Consider the following 17,055-nt stretch of genomic DNA (forward strand, 5'->3'; position numbering starts at 1 on the left):
CCTCAAGCTACTTCACACTTATTAGAAAAAACTAATTTTCAGGTCTGAATGGACTCGCTTTAAAGCTAAATCTTCTGCTCTGATGTAAATTTATCTTCAGAAGTGCCAATGCTGTTCTTGAGACAGGCATCTTGTAAAAAACATACACACAGGGCAGATATCAGCTGCGAAAGTACTGAAATAGTCAAAACTTTTGGGCAGCATGCCTATCTCTAGTTCCTGGAGAATGGATGAAGGCACCTCACTTGCCTGAAGGAAGGCACGTGGGGAGGTGAGATTCAAGGTGTAACCTCTCTCTCAGAGTTTGTTCTTGGCTTTTGGCTTACTTGGTGTTGAGGTCACCCTGGGCCACCCAAATCTCCAAGGATTCCCACTCTAAAGTAAGCTGAAGCATCCCAACATCACTCTGCCAACCACATGTGAGGAGGCTGCGTACCGAAGAGCGCACTGTCATGCTTCAATATTAGCCATGTACATATCTTCCTGATATCTTGACCCCTTCCAGTCACTAGGGCTTCACTACTATGCCTTTGCCTTCAGTGACAGCACACACTGGTTTTTAATGGTCATGCTGTAAGTTTCAAATTGGGCAAAATTCCTTTTATCCAAAAGGAAATCCTGCTGAGTGAATGGCTATGGAGTTTGCCTCTCGTAAAATTATACTGGTTATCAGCTCTTCCTCCTCACACACTTATGATCCATTGTGCAAACCAAAGCTTAAGTTTGAGACTTTTACTACAAACACTTTGAAATTTCATTGTAAACATAATTTGTATTCAGTTCTGCTTACATTGCAGATAGAGCATGAAACTTCTATTTTTTCAGTTTCTCAATGCTTGGGTTGTCCGTGAAATACAGAAAGCAGATGGTTTATTACCACACAGACACAAAAAAATAACAGCTCTAAGTATCATATAGATTTTTTTCCTTACTTATCGTGCTATCAATTAGATTATCTTAACTCACTTTTGAGGACAGCTGATCATTCAGATCCATATTTGGATTAATTATTCCACAAAACTTCTTTACAAATTGGTCATTTCAGAATTGCAGCTTTAGTCATCTCGCATGCAACAGTTTAGCAGGTTTTGTGTTAGTACATTGTGGACACTGGGAAAGAGCTTTTTTAATTCAGAAAATACTGAAGTATGGCATTATAATGTAGATGACACAATCTTTTCAGCTACCAAATCTGTGAGCTAAGATGATTGATTTTATCCAGTTTAAATCAGTATGAAATTGATTAAATGACCTAGCAAATTCTGTCATTCAGCTCAAGAGAGAAAAACCCAGTGCAATGTTTCAACTGCTGTTTCATTGCTTGTCCATTACTTAACAACTAAAATACAGCAGTTTGTGCATGACTAGGCAATGTACAGATATTGTTTTAGCGCATCATTATGAGTCTGGTAGATAGGTTTAGACTATGGATATGCGAACAAACTCTGTGTAATTTGCTGTAGCAGTGTTTAAAGGGCTTATGATTGGCAGCATAATTGATTGTGTTGACCAAAAGAGCCATGGACATCTGGCTTTCTAGCCCTACAAATGAATGACCATATGTTAAAAAAAAATACAGTGTGAGAGGGGAAAATATAGTTGTAGGCTGAATACATGAGCAGGAGGTCAAAGCTAACAGAAATCCAATCCTGTCACCAGCATTGCTCCGACAAGGGGTGAATGCTGTTGGGCTGTTGAGCAATGCAGAAATAATGTTGAGTTGTTGATCAACACATAGTTGAGCTGATGGCTGGATAACTGTGAAAACCTCAGGGATCTCTCTGCTTTACCTTCCCTGATGGTGAGAAGAAGAATAGTTAACATTACAAACGCCTACAGCTGAGCAAAAGTGTATTATGTCCATATGTTCAACTGTTTCACCGAGCTTTGACTGAGTACAGTGTAACTGTTTAAGATCAAATTAGGGCATATTACAGTTTTCAGCATCAATCCCAGTTTTCCCATGCTTACAGTTCTGGAAACAATGCATCCTTTCAAATTCATTGCTAGTGAGTTATGAAGGGACTGAAGCCACCCCTTCACTTGTAATTTATTGTTTGAAGTCCTTTTTTTAAATGCTGCTGTCAAAGTTGTGCTCATAAGCTTAAAATCATTTGCTTGTGCTGAATCATTTGTTTCCCTATTTGAGCTCACAAAAAGACATGAATTTTATAAGCCCACCTTACAGCGTGAATGCTAAACCAGAAATACCTCTATTGGCTTAGCAAAAAAAAATAAACCAACTTATTTCTGAATGTAAAATAAGAGATAAAGATGTGCCTTTACATAACTCTAAGTGCCACACAGTGGCATATTTTTCATTTTTGTCAGCAATGGATGACAAAGAACATATATTGAAAATAGTATATGTAAATTGTGCTCAAGAAATGAGGGGCACAGATTAGAGATCTTTACTCCTCTTGAAGTCAGTATAATGCATTTCAGAGACTAAATAAACAAAATTCACATCAAGTTGGCTGGCACTTTGAAAGGTGCTAACTCAGCAAACTGCTGCGATTTCTGCTGAATTGAGCACTTTTTATTCTTTGAAACAAACATCTGTGTTTCAATGTGATAGATTTTAATATAGTTAGACAATACAACAAGATGTGCTTTAGAGAAAAACATCAGTGTGAATGAATGGTTCTTGTGAGCTCCACAATACCCACTTTTAAATTATATTGAAAAATAGATTTCTCTCTAGAGTACTCCTATCAACCAAGAATAATCTTTTGTATTATTAAGTGAAGTCAACAGAGAAGATAAAAGGGTATTTTTCCCCAAAATATGGTATTTTTCCCCAAAATATGGTATCAGGCATTTTAAATTGGATTTTTTACATAGTATACTAAACTATAGCATTTGTATATGTCAGTGGTTTAAGGTGACTCATGCACTGAATTAAAAGGTGCCAAGGCACAATATGTAGTACAGCCAAGCACATCACAAATCACAAAATCATTCACTTCTATTTGTTTTCACAGTCTCACTAAGTGAAGTTACTCAAAACAATTCTAAACAAGAACCAGGGGGTGTGGGGGGGAAATAAGGAGAAAAAGTAAACTCATTCTGGAACTAGGAATAGGATGTTATTCCCCACCTCCCAAGATAATTAGCAAATATGTCTCCCAAGCTCTGAACCAGTTTATGTTTTGGGCTTTTAGGATTTTCCTAATCAATTTAATCCCAACCACCAACTCGATGTGGCCTTTTACAGTTCTTCCCCCACGTTTCAGAAATGATTTTACAGAATATGGGTCCCAAATCAGACAACGGCTTTGATTTCCGAGAGCACAAGCTGTATGAGAGCACACAGTCATTGCTCCTCACAGTCCCAGACCTCACGTCCTCAAGGAAGCATGAAAGTTCTCTAGATACTTGCAGAAAAGCATTGCATAACATTTTATTTCATGTTCAGTAATCATTTTGTCACTGGGTTCAGATGATAAAGTGGATACAGATGTTCATTAGCAACAAAAACATATGCAAACAAGGAAGCAATCCAAGAAGCTGCTAGCATCTGAAAAGTCCAAGGCTGACCGTCACATGTTCAAAGTCACAAACATCTATCTTTAGACCAAAAAAGAAATCTGACCTCTCCACCATCTATAAGAGTGCAAACTAGATTTCCTTATCCTAAGCATACTTCGAGAGTAGAGCCGTTTTTTACAGGTTATGTTTAAGCCTCAATGGCCAAAGCATGTAGAAGAGTTTGCAACTTTCCTGCCAACCAGGGTTTGCTCCTACAAATCTTTCCATACAGTCTTCCCTACTACACCTATTTCCAAAAACCTCCAGTGGTTGGGAGCAGACATTCACAGCCTGGCTTTGCTCATTTTATTTCTGGAAGCAACAATAGGTGATAAAACAGATTCCTCCTGGGGTCTTTTCCAAAGGTATTTTCTCTCCCAGCTTCCCAATAGAGGAGGAAAACACAAAGAAGATCATCTGCAGGGAGAAACAGCTTCTGTTTGTCATGTCAAACATCCCAGACTCTATCCCTGTCCTCTGGAGGGAATCGCTCACACAAAGAAGATTAGCCAAAAGGATTAGCATGCAGCTGGATTATCCACACACACCGCTCAGCCAACTAATCAACTAGCACCTTTATGTGTTTTCTGCCTTTTAACCTCTTGGTTTCCAGACTTCTGATACTCATCCCTTTAAGCACCAACATATTTTAAGAGATGCTGGATACACAATTGAAGAAGATACTTTTGTGGTTAATCTGGCATGTCTGAGTCATTTCTCATCAGCCACAAGATGTCAGTGTTGTTGAATGTTATTATTCTTACCTGCAAAGAAGCATCCGTAGATATTGCAGAGGGTGGCTGTCAACACTGGGCTTTTTCTAGTAAGTCTAACAAAAAGAAAAACACAAAACAAGCAAGAAATAACATGCAACTGACAATAAATCTGCATGGCAAAGTCCTATTTGGTATTAACCATAATATGCAAAACTTGAACTGCATGGTTATTGCTACCACCTTCTAACATGCAAATCCCTGTGTCTTTTCACAAGTCCCAACTCATGAAACTCTTAAGCTTGGTAGACGGTTCTTGCACAGCAACATCACTTGGAAAGGAGCAACCAGAGGTGCCACCAGAGCTGTTTCATCATGAAGAAATTAGTCCATCCCACCAGAAATGAGGCTGCGCAGGAACTCTGACTGTACCAACTATCACTGAATAAGATATCTGAAATCAAAGAACATGCTCATAGCTATCTGAATGTTTGGGGTTTTTTTACTCTTGGCATGTACTCACACACCCTTCTGTCTCTGGCAGCAAACTCTGCCCACATGGCTCCATCATGGAGATCATTCTGTGCCCAGACTTGTTTCCTCTCTGTATCACTTTCCCAATTGCATGAGCAGACGTTTTTCTAAGGTCAAACTACAGATCAGTTTACTGAACTATCTGGTTTTAAAACACCTTTTCCTCTTCCCAACCCTTTCCAAAAGGCCAAGGTCAGGCAGAAGGGGAACTTTTGAACTGATATTGTTGTGGACTTAATGTATTGTGAAACTGCACCTCGGATTTCCTCTGCAGACCGACTGACCCGAATGTTGATTATGTTTCTGCTTCCTTCTTGGTTGCAGGAGATTTGCTTCACCAAACACTGACTTGACTTCCACTTCTAAGTATAGCAGAGCACAGGTACAATTACCATGAGAATTCCTGTTTACATTATTTGCTGCCACTCGTGTCCTCTGAACGTGTTTACTTTTGAAAGCACAGGAAGCATGACTCTGGTGGGAGTGGAGACAGGACTGCTCACTGTGAAAGAAATTACATGAATAGAGATGGATGAACTTATCCGCACTTGCAGTTATAAAAGTACAAAATGGAAACACGGTTATTTGTGCTGGAAGTTAAGGAGACAGATAAATAATTTCATTCATCAATATTTTCTTTTTAAAACTATGAATATATCTCCCAATAGCAAATAAAATATTTCAATTATGGGGCAAATTTAAGGGGAAAAGAAGATTTTACCTAATTCTTACAACCTTTCCCCAGCTGCCTTCCCTGCCCCTCTTTTTCTCCCCAAACCCCGACCCATTATCTGAAAACTGTTGCCATAGGCAAAACGACAAGAATAAACCTCATGGAAAGGCTTTCCTGTTTCCAAGTCTTCTCTCCAATTGTGCTGAACACCTCAACTAGGAAAATCCATTCCTGGTTTAATAAAAATCATTCCTCATAAAGAGAACTCCTGACAGCTCCTCCTGTTCCATTAAACAGTCTGGTTGTAATGACCATAAATCCCTACATTTATCTCCATCCCATCTTTGCTCTGTGTCAAAGGCATCATCTTCTCTGCTGGAGCCGGAGATCCTGTTTGCTTGACACCTTCCTGCTTCCCCTGTTAGTGACAGCAGGCACAAACACGCCAATATGCACAGGTCTGAAGCCGCTGGTGTGCTGGCTGGTGTGCAGAGGTGCGGGCTGACTCCTTGCTGCCTGCACAGTGACCATTTGTCTGCACTTTCTGCCTGCCTGGAATTCTGGTCGATTAATGCCCGAAGTGGTAGAGTTGGCAGGAGCGCCGTGGAGAGATTCTCAGAAAAGCCTTATGGTTTCTGTTGAGCTAATTTGCCTCAGTAAAAAGTTGCATTTGCAGGGGTCATCTCGGGATGAAGGTGACTGGGATTTACTCTTTTTTCCCGGGGTCCCGCTCAGTTAAAGGTGTTTTTATGCAAATCCTAAACTTCCCAAGCTATTTACCAAACCTACGGAGACCGGCTGAGACTCCGCGCTGCAAACCCTCGGGGAGATGGACGTTCGTTTTTAATATCATTCCTGGAAAAGTTAAAGAGGTGACTGAAGCAGGGTTATTTGATCCAGTTCATACGTACTCAGGGGCTAGCTTAGCTAAACAAGGTATTGTGCTTCAAATAACTAGGGCAGTGGAAGACGTAAAGGTTGGGACAACATGGGAGAGGATTTCATCAACCCCAAATTAATAAAGACAGGGATGGAAATACAAGAGTTCTTAGAAACTACAGACTGGAAGAGTATCTAATTTCAGGCATTCTGGTGCAAAGGTGAAACAGCCTCATTAATGTGCACTCTGGTATAAGCCAGTTCTGGCACCAGAGCCCTGCCCTAAGGGTATGACTTTTTCACCTGCTTTTGTTTTCCTTCCCCCCCAAAAAACTAAGGGGTTTGCTGGTGGGAGGTAGGGCAAGGCACAATCCTAGGGTCCTTTTCTTAATATTTCTTTGTTAAGCGGGAACTTATCAAATGAAAAATGCAGTTCTTATTTTGAATTATAAAAGGGCAAACTCTATAGCTTAATTCGGTTTCACATGCAATAACCTTTCAAATGGTGCTTGAAAGTCAAGTCAAATTTCAATATAAATGATATTGCCAGGTTAACATTAACATATGAGACACTGCCCTTTATGTTTCTCTATCATCCCTTCGAATGTGTTAAACAGTAATTTTAATAGAATCATAAAAATCTTCAATTTCCTCTGTAGATTCAACCAATGCTAAGAGTAGTAAGAGAGTTACGCTTCTGTCTCATTTGTAAGGTTTGTGATTATTTTAACATCTTAGGTTTTACAGGTCTTGTGTACTTAGGTCTGTTACCTCTTTGCTTAGAAATACTTTCCCAGCAAGAACTGCTCAAGCTATATTGTTATTACTTGCTTCTTCTAAGAAGGATGTTAGAATTGTAAGCTATAAGTGAAAAGAAAAAGGGAGGTACTGAAATATCCTAACACCCATGTGCTTCATAATTTGACTTCAGTGAAGATTCAGTGCTGTGAATTAAACAAGGGCGCTGGAAAGTTATTTAACTATGTATCAGATACTGATACGTCATCAGGTTTTAACTTGAAAAACATAAGCCCACAAAGTAATTTCTTGAGAAGCATTCAAATGACAGAAAACAGTGGGGAGAGCAAAGATGCCATCTCGGCTTAAACTACAGCCTTCCAACACACAACTCTGTTGCTGCAAGAGGGAAGACGTGTCACTGCAAGAACCACAGAGGCAGAGAGGGTGCAGGAAAGGCACCCCACACATGCAGAGACCAATTTTGCTGGGCGCACCACACCATCACCAATGCAGCCACCTTGCTCTGGTACTGTGACTGTGGTGACTGTGCAAAGGGGCGGATGATCAGTCCATACCAGCCAGGAGCCAGGGATGCAGCTGTTTCTGTACTGGATGAACCATCAGTGGTGGATCAGGTGTGAAGAGCCTGACTCATCCTTTCCCGCAATGCGGCAAACTTGGCCATGAGCAAGGGCTTTGTCTCCCCAGCCAAAAGTGAACCCTTGCCCAGCACGAACAGGCATCCAGGAGCTGTTGTGCCACCCTGCCTTCCCAAGCCCAGCACTTCCCAGCCTTCCCGCCTCACAAATCATCCGCATCTGTAGGCTTTGAGCAGCCAACTCATTCACACTTTCCTTGCCCCATTTGAAAGTGGAACCACTCATACCAGCTGAGTGCCTTTAGAAATGATAAGTGCTGCACAAAGGAGTATAGATTTCCTTTTAATTGTTCTGCATTCAGGCTGTGGGCAAGATGTGGCTGCCTGGACAGAGGTGGCGGGATTTGCACTTCAAAATTCACTTGAAAAAGATTTGGCACAGGTTTTGTTGGGTTTTTTGCTTTGCCATCCCTGGGGAAAAGCTTTCAGCAGAAGCTGCTCTGCTGATTCTTAAGGAAAAATAAAGTTCTGGCCATGTGAAAAGGCAAAATGAAACATTCCAGCTTGCCCTGATGCTTCTAGGGCTTGAAATAGGACAGAAGCATCATTTCAGGGACAGGAGGGGCATTCTGCTGCTGTTATGAATATTTGCCCAAACTTAGCCAAAACAACCACTTCATCTTACACAGTTCCAGTCACCTCGTTAAGGTTTAAAAGTGCAACTTCCAAAACCACTGTGGAAGTGTAACTCCAGTCCCAATATGCAGGCACAGAACTGGAGGTCCTCAGGCTTCCTCTGCTAGATATTGTAAGCAGCCCTCCAAAAAATAGGATTTATTAGGCATCAAGCCACAGGTTTCACATTTATTACAGGGCAAGTCTTTCATGGATGACCACCAGCCAGTCACCTTGTCTTTTCGGATGCCTTACTACAGACACCAGCTGTATGAGTTCCATGTATCTTTGCTATGAACACATAAAGCACTATAAAATATTAAAGGCTCTTAAATAGAATATCATAATCATCCTGTTGCCTTTTTGACACGGGAACATCTGGCTCCATTCAGTATCTGTACGATAGACCCAATAATGCCTCTTTATAAGGCTATTGTGAATAGAAACATAATAGTCTGGAGGAATTGTTAAGATACAGTAATAATGAAAAGGACAGATGGAAGTCTAGAATGAAACTAATAATCCCATTTTAGTTACTAAACAAAGCCAGAGGCCATACTTAATAGTGGGACTAAAATACCTGTGATCACATCAAGTGAGAGTTCAGCATGGTGCAAAAGAATCAGTGTGAAGGTAGGATTTCAAAAAGTGCATTAATTATGTTATTTCTTAACCTTAAGCACTTGATTCAGCCTTAATATTCACGGAGTGTAGGATTTTCTCTCATACTCAGACATTAGCTATGCATTGCACCTTCTCTAAATTCACAACAATTTGATCTAAAACAGACTGAATATTTGGAAATGATTTATTGCATACCTAATGATCGACTTCTTTTCTAATTATGGACTAATATTTTAATTTCTTAAGAATTTCCTTTAACGTCTTGCAAGGTAAGCAATGATTTGCATGATTGCTTATCCTTATATTAGCATTAACTCCATCCAACTTTACCCTAGGTTTATTTTTAGTGGAAAATGTCCTGAGACATTACATTTTAAGCATCAGTCATGCACTGAATCTAACCTACAAGCACAATCTGGATCACCCTTTTTTCAGAAGGCCACATGTATAATGTCAGTAGGATGTGATGCTTTCAGCCCAGAGTATGTTTTTGAATCAGGGCCTGGCTAACACATCAGTTATGGTTATTTGCAAGTTACATTTCAATATCCAGCTCTTCAGGCTGTGTGTTTTTGTAGTTGCAGCTTTCCACCTCCCCCGCGCTGATTTAAGTGATGTTATTCTTGGCTAATAGTAATTGTGAGAAAATTGAATTCCATCTGTTTCCACCAAAAGTGGAAAATAGAATGTGCGAATCAATAGAAGGCTGCACTTGTTATACACATTTGTCACAATCAGTGGCTTTGCTAAGGAAACATGTCTGCAGGTACGATTTGCAAAATAAATAGCAAGCCACAGCATCTGATCACCAGCTGGCTTAGTTAAAAGTCAGAGCCTCTTCCGACAGCTACGGATCATGAACTTTCAGATGCTGCATGGCCCCTTCCAGACTCGTTCAAGGGGAAAGACATCTTTTACGGTACAAATGGGTGGATGAGAATTGTAACGCAAGTATAGATCTGGCTCTGCAGTCAGCATGGAAGTATTGGGTTCACATCTGGCAGTTTCAACACCTTAGATGATCACTTTCTCATACTCATGCTGATTACTCCATATCCCTTATAATTTCAGACGTAGTTACAGTGCGTCACCAGAGATCTCTGTATGACTAATACCAGCATCATTTCAGGTCCTCTCCCTAGTTAATGCTGTAAGAATTGAAATCTCTGTGGTTCCCCTTGGCTGAGCTGTCTCATTCGTGGTCATGACCAAACCACAAAGAGGCAAACACACAGCACTTTAAATAAGTCCTAGCAAGCCTGTGTTTCATGTACAGGCACAACACCACTCTTTCTTCAAAGCCTTACTCTATCCACCTGGTAGGACACAACAGTGTCTTGTCTGCCTGTTGTTATCACAGCCATAAGCTGGGTGGATCATTTCAGAGTCCTTCAGCAAGAACTGCTATAGATTCCTTCTCAGAGCATTGTGTTTAATCACGTCACAGTTTGCAACACCTTTGTCTAATTCTACTACAGTGTCTCTGTAATACAACATAGTTTTGCAGATGGTGCTGTGACACAGCCAGCATCAGCTCACAGTTTCTTTCTGCGTCAACAAAACCCAGTTTAATTGTGGTAGCAGAGCATCTCCTCCAGATACCATCTTCCTACCCGAGTTGGCAGCACACCCTCCACAGCCTGCCCTATCCCCAGATAAAACACAGCTCTTGTGGAGGAAGGTGGAACCCATCCTTCCATCAGACTGGTTGCTTTGTAGCCTGGGATCTCCTCAGCACTGTACAAACCTCACCTTCAGGTCAGTGGCACAGGACGATGCTGATCTCACTTGCACCCAGGAGGAGGACCAAGGCTGCTCCAGTCCCGCTAGCTAAGAGTTCCTCCCAGGCATAACAGGCATACCTCATGAATTTAAAAGGTGATTGGGGCTTCCTCAGTGCTTATGAAGCTTACAATCAGGTAAGAATTGTTTTTATAACATGTGGACACTCAACCTTAAAAGCTCAAGTGCCTTGGGCTTCAAAGTTAATGCCTATTGTTTGCCAAGATGCATTGGGAAAAGGCATGTTTGACTGCTGCACAGCAACAGTAAAAAGAAAAGTCATTGAAAAGGAGTGTCGTTGGAAGAATACTGCAATTATGTTAGTTAACAGCATGCCTTCATCTGGAACTCTGTTTGCCATACCTGGGCTTGAATTTGAGCAAAGCATATGTGCAGCAAAACCTGGAAAGTCCAAAGTGGTTAATTACAATGTTCTGCAGCCTAAAAAGACTCCCATAGGCAGAGAGATTTAAGGCAGTATAACAGCCTTCAATTTAGAGGGAAGCAAGTAAAAGGTGACAGAACAGAGGTGCACAACATAAAAAACAACTTGGGAATAATAAGATAAAATTTGGTGATAGATTTTCCTAGAGGCTTCCCATTAGGTCAATGCAGTTATAACCTAAAAATTCTTAATAAGTCAAAGAAATATTTCCTAGAGTGCCTGACTGCTGTGAAACTTGGAGGAAGCAGGGAATCAGCTTTAAAAGAGGGCAGACACTTAAACTTACATCTGCAATAATCCTAACTGAAATAAAACATACGGAGATCGATCTGTGGCAGGGTACAGAACAAAATTCAGTTGCTGAACTCCAAGCTTCATAGATACGGTTTTATTACATCAGCTAACAGTAAGGTGAAGCTCTTATAACGCCATGACAATAAGGCATAGTTCCATAGTATAGTGAGTGCCATATGCAAACAAGTCTTTCCAAGTCTTACTTTTCAGGGGTTTTACAAATGATAGAAGCACATACAGTAGCATAATATCCATAGGGGTTACAGAGAGAACTGCATGTCTTATTCCTCTCCCTGTCAGTGTAGAGTTTCTCCCTGCCTTTTCCAGCAGGAAATGGCCAGCTTAGGAGCAGGGACAGCATGTAGCTCCAGTCAAACTGAGCGTAATGAAAAAACGGAAAACACTGAATAGAGAAAAAGTTCGTTAGTTTGGTGCCAGTAACTGGATACTTTTAAGATTGTTTGGGTTTTGTTGGAGGTTTTTTTTAAGGGAAAAAAGAAAAAGGTGGAATAAATCATATCTGGGAGGAAAATTAAGCTCTCTGAGGATGAAAGCATGAGTCAACTGAAGAGCCAAGATCTGAAGGTAAAAGCTGTGGCAGACCCATATCCTGCATTAATCAAGCAGATAGAGATGTACTGTACTGACCAGCTGGCTATCTGCTTCCTGTCTTCAAGGGCAAGATGTCCCTACCACGTGTGCCTTAACACATGCTTAACTCTAAACCAAACCCCACAGATATAATAACCAACATCTATCTTGTGAACAACTGAACCCAGGACAACTCAAGCTGAATATGTGGGCCTCTACAGCCAGACAGAAAGGCAAATGTCACAGCAGAGCTGACGCAAAGCCACATCCTCTGTATATTAGGCACAGAAGGAAGGAAACCTAATACATATACATACAGATAGAGCTATATGAATGCACACAGACACTGAGCAATAAATTCCACAAACAACATTATGAGCCCAAGAGTAGTAAAGTTTGAAAGGGTCAGCATCTTCTCAGATGAGATTTCATTACCTGCCAGTTACCCACCTCTACATGTTCTTCCTTTAAACAACTACTGCAGGTTAGTATTAATGCATGTTTTTATTAATGTTTCAAAAAACTACAACATTCCCATCCTTTCTTTAAAAGGCATTGTGAAGAGGTTTTTTTGAAACATCCTGGGTTTAAGGATTTGGTGTCTATTCTTCCTGCACTTCCTGAGTTTCAAGCCTTTCAGGTGTTCTCAGCTCTGATTTCAGATCACTCCTAATGACTGGAAGGAGTAGGAGTCAATCTGATTTTCAGAAATCAATGTTTTCATCAAATGATCTGCTGAAAGGTGCTCAAGTTTCAAGAATGGTCATTAAATAATGCAAGATTCATAATTAGATTCATTTCTTAGCAGCACTTCATCAGATTCAATTATTTTAGTCACTTTGATACAGTCAAACACAACTTTCAGTGCAGCTTGTGGGGGCTCAGTCTGGGCATACTAAGACACCCCCTTGTCTGGTAGACTTTCTGCTACTTCCCCATAAACACAAAGGATTTCACTTACTGAAGGTCTAGCAAGGCTGCATCTTCTGTGCTAATCCAAAAGAAGGTAATCACAGGAATGAAATTAATCACTTCACCATTCCTGTCTTTCACATGTACACACTCACATCTCCAGTGTACACATCTTTCCATGCAGAAGGAAAAACAGGTTCCCCTCCTCTTTTCTAAAGCTTGCTTCTTTTTTTTTGCTACCATCTGCTTCCAACTGTGTGGTTTCCCAGTCCAGTCTGTAGAGATATTTATCTTTTCTGACTGCAGACAGGTAAGTTGCCAGCATCCACTGCAGTGAAGCTCTGATGGCCTGATTGTGATTGTGTCATTAGGATGCTGGGCCTGCTCCACTAGTCAAAAAAGACTTATATGAACCAATGAAGCATCCAGATGAGCCGATAGATAGGATGGATAGATAGATAGATAGATAGATAGATAGATAGATAGATAGATAGATAGATAGATAATAAAAGATTAAATTGTATACATACATCTAAATGATGGATATATTATTAAAAACACCCTGAAATGGGGGTGTGCTGGTTCACAAGGTATTCCAAAACCATTTTCTTCTGGCCCAGTAAGGATGAGTGTTAACTTGTCACCCATAACAGCCAGGCTCCAGTCTTTCAAGCTGAATTAATTACAAAACTGTGCTCTGGAAATTTTACTGATAAAAATATTACCACCACTACACATGGTGCAGTGGGATGGTTGATAGACCACACTGCTACATTAAGCGATACCAGTAAAGAAATAGTGGTCCAAGAGGCTGAATGTTCTTTACTATTGTAGGACAGGCTGTTGGTGTAGATAGGTGCAGGTTTGGCACTCAGCATCTTTCGACAGCTTCATGCAACATTTTACATTTGCAAACTGTTGTCAGTGGTCCTGCCCACCATGTCACGAGCTGAACAGACTTGGTGTGATGTGAATCTTTGCATGAGGAGCCCTGCTTGCTCTGGGAAATTACCTCTTAAGGGGCACTCTGCTATTGCTCTCTTCTTCAGCAAATGTAACGGAAACAATTCACAAAGCTAACACTAATATTGAACTTCAGATGTATATAAACAAGGTATCAATGATGTTAAGCACATCTCTGAAGGTTCTCGCTGCAGCGTGTGGGTGAGCATCCTGAGCAAAGCAGTTTTCTATCTGTGAGTAATCCACGAAGAACAAAACTGGTTCCAGCTTGCTCTCACAAGAGCATCGCAGCACACAGCTTAGCCACAAAATGACGTTTCTTGTACTGTGAGATTTATCAGCTGAGAAATCTACAGAAATCCTGAATTTCAAGGGGAAAATGTGGCAGATTGTTAAATGCAAGCTGCAAAAAGAGGTAAATGCCTTTTTTTTACTACCTCTCCCTGATACATGCAGCTGAACACACAAATCACGGAGTTCACTGGAAGTCTGGAAAAACTCACAGTTCCGGAGTTAATCATTAATATTGTGGGGTTACAAGGAGGTATTTTTAAGATTGCCATAGCATGTGGGAAATTCCCACATGCATTCCCTGCAGGTTTTCAAGAAATAGTCTTTTCTATTTGGCTCAGATGCCTTTGTAATTGTTTACATAAATGGAATATGGAGTATCAAGGTCAGATATTTTCCAGAAAGCCAAGGAAAACAATTTACCACTCTGTTGTATGAGAAAACACCAGAACAATTCCAGCATGAGCCAACTTCCTTTGCTTTCTCTTGCTTTATGTGGTATTACACTATATGGCAGAAAACACTGAAACTCTGCTTCCTTAAAAGAGTGTGCAATCTGTTGGATAAAGAAATTTCAAACTGAGAGGTAGCAACAAGCTTAACTTCACAGACTCAAAGTAAGGCTGTTTTCCCTTCATTTTATATTCCAGACACCCAGCACAAGCTGCAGTAACAGCTCAGTTTCCAGCAAAGCTTTGGGAACCTAAAAAATTATAATCATGCAATTATAATTGCTTATTTTTAAGTGATCCCTATTTTGCAATTAACATTACCAGTAAAAGAGGTAGCCAACAACAACCTTTCTTTTTTTTTTCTCCTCTCAAATTCATAAAGTTCCTACCAAATTAAACCATTTTCCATTATCTGCTGACATATCTTTCCCCCATGAAACTTCACCCAGATGATGATGTTTTGGCTGCCTAATCCCAAGGGCTTTAGAGGCTTTTTTGAGAGCTATGTAACTGGAAAAATCATCTGGTCCTTCAGCTACTTTGGGAAGAGAAACCCTTTTCCATCCCAACCCTACTAAACTGGGACGGAAATCTACTGTAAGACACGCTGGCCGTGACCCCTAATGGGTGTTTTGCCACCATCAGTGGAGGTTTCAGGATTAAAAGAGAGTAATACAAGCCAAAAATGCCAGTATTTCTTCCAGAAGGGAAGAATCCGATTGACCAGCTCCCATAATGGATCTGCTCTCATGCCCAGAGGCTCAAACTGGGAGAATTTCTCATACTGCTTGAGAAGTTTCAGTTGATATGGACTGTTGGAGACCAGCACAGATCAGCAAAAAGTATTTATAAGAATCAGACATCTCTGAGAATGGTGCCACTCTATATTCTCACCATCTTCCTTCTTCTTCCTCCTCCCATTTAAAATTCAGCACTCGTTAGTGCACTGGAGGTCAGCAGAGATGTTGAAGCTCCTCTGGTCTGTATTGCCTATATCTAAACACCAGACCAGATCCAAGACTGAGCATTTACCAAAGACTTTTAAACAAAGACTCCTGAAAATCCTTGTTGCAATGAGCAACCCACCCTTTGCAAAGCAAATATCAGGATGAGAAAATGCAGCTACTGAAACATAGGTTTGGGCCAATGCTTTCAGGAAGGATATGGATCGATTAGTCCAAGTCCAGAGGAGAACAACAAAAATGAGGAAAGGTTTAAACACCATAAATTATGAGGAAAGATTAAAAGGATGGCATGATTGTTTAGTCTATAAAGGAGAAAACTAAGAGGAATCATGATAGCAGTCTCCAAACAGATGGTCTTGTAGCTGTAGAAGAAAGGAAATGACCATCCCGTGTGCTCCTTAGGAGCCTGAAAAGAAGAGCCAGTGTCACGATGGCCTTGAGGGGAACATGAGGAAGACAGTAGGAAAGAAGCCGCAACATTAAACAGAGATAAGCCCTGAAAGCATTTCCTAGGGAGGTTGCAGGACCTCTGTTACTGGCGGGTTTTGAAAACACATGAGACAAACATATGTCACAAGTCGTTAGTGTGAAGCCAATCCCACCTGGGTGAGGAGATGGCCTGAGTGACCTCCTGAGAGCTCTCACAGTCCTATTTTCAATTACTCTGCTTTTCCTTTCTTAAGATGTGTAGAGTGATGTGTAATTGCTTGTCACAACCCATTTATAAGAAGCAATTGTCCTAGAAATTCCAATAGGATACCCAAAGACAGTACATGAGAAGCAAACGCTGAACCTTACCTCCTTTTTTACATGACTGCCTTGACACCACAGACTCCATTGTCCAGTCCTGTTTTTCCTCTGGCTGTCACAGGTTGTCTCCATAATGCTCAAGAGCACATTTAGAAACTCCGGTAAAAAATAAGTCTTTGTCTCAATGAATAATTAAAAACAAAAGTCCGGATGTATTTAGAAACAGAAAACATGGGTAACTAATGCTGTAATTGATGGCAAGACGTTAGGAAGGAGAGCCTCACAGACTAGGATGTATCCTCCAGACATACTGCACTCTAAGATAAGCAAATACACAAATGAATTCAGCAATTTGGTTTTGATGCTCAAAAAACATCTCTGGAAAGAATATAAGTGTACTGCTCAGACATACTCCCCTTCCAGTATTCTCAGTAATTCAGGTCCAAAACTACTGAGGTATTTAACTCCATTCCATGGGGAACTGAGTAGCAAAGCATCACTGCAGAGCCAAGCCTAGATTTATATACCAAGTCAAATGTTAGCCTGAAAGACCCTTCCCAAGGTTGCCTGGCCATGGCACGGCCCATCTGAGGACCTCAAGTATTTTTTGCCCACAGTTGTGCTCACAAATATGTTCTCTGA

General features: G+C 40.7%; 1 long non-coding RNA gene across 1 annotated transcript; it reads right to left on the bottom strand.

The window, feature by feature from the left end:
• Positions 1-3,378: 3,378 nt before the first annotated feature.
• On the bottom strand, positions 3,379-16,669 carry LOC133275028 (uncharacterized). The gene is made up of 2 exons (XR_009745372.1): positions 16,462-16,669; positions 3,379-5,280 (listed from the first exon to the last, which is right to left on the bottom strand). It is a non-coding gene; the product is annotated as an uncharacterized LOC133275028 (long non-coding RNA).
• Positions 16,670-17,055: the final 386 nt, after the last annotated feature.

The sequence above is a fragment of the Pezoporus flaviventris genome, unplaced genomic scaffold, assembly GCF_033815535.1.
Source record: "Pezoporus flaviventris isolate CSIRO_AGI_PZ_B2104156 unplaced genomic scaffold, CSIRO_AGI_Pfla_v1 ptg000002l, whole genome shotgun sequence".
NCBI classification, from domain to species: Eukaryota; Metazoa; Chordata; class Aves; order Psittaciformes; family Psittacidae; genus Pezoporus; species Pezoporus flaviventris.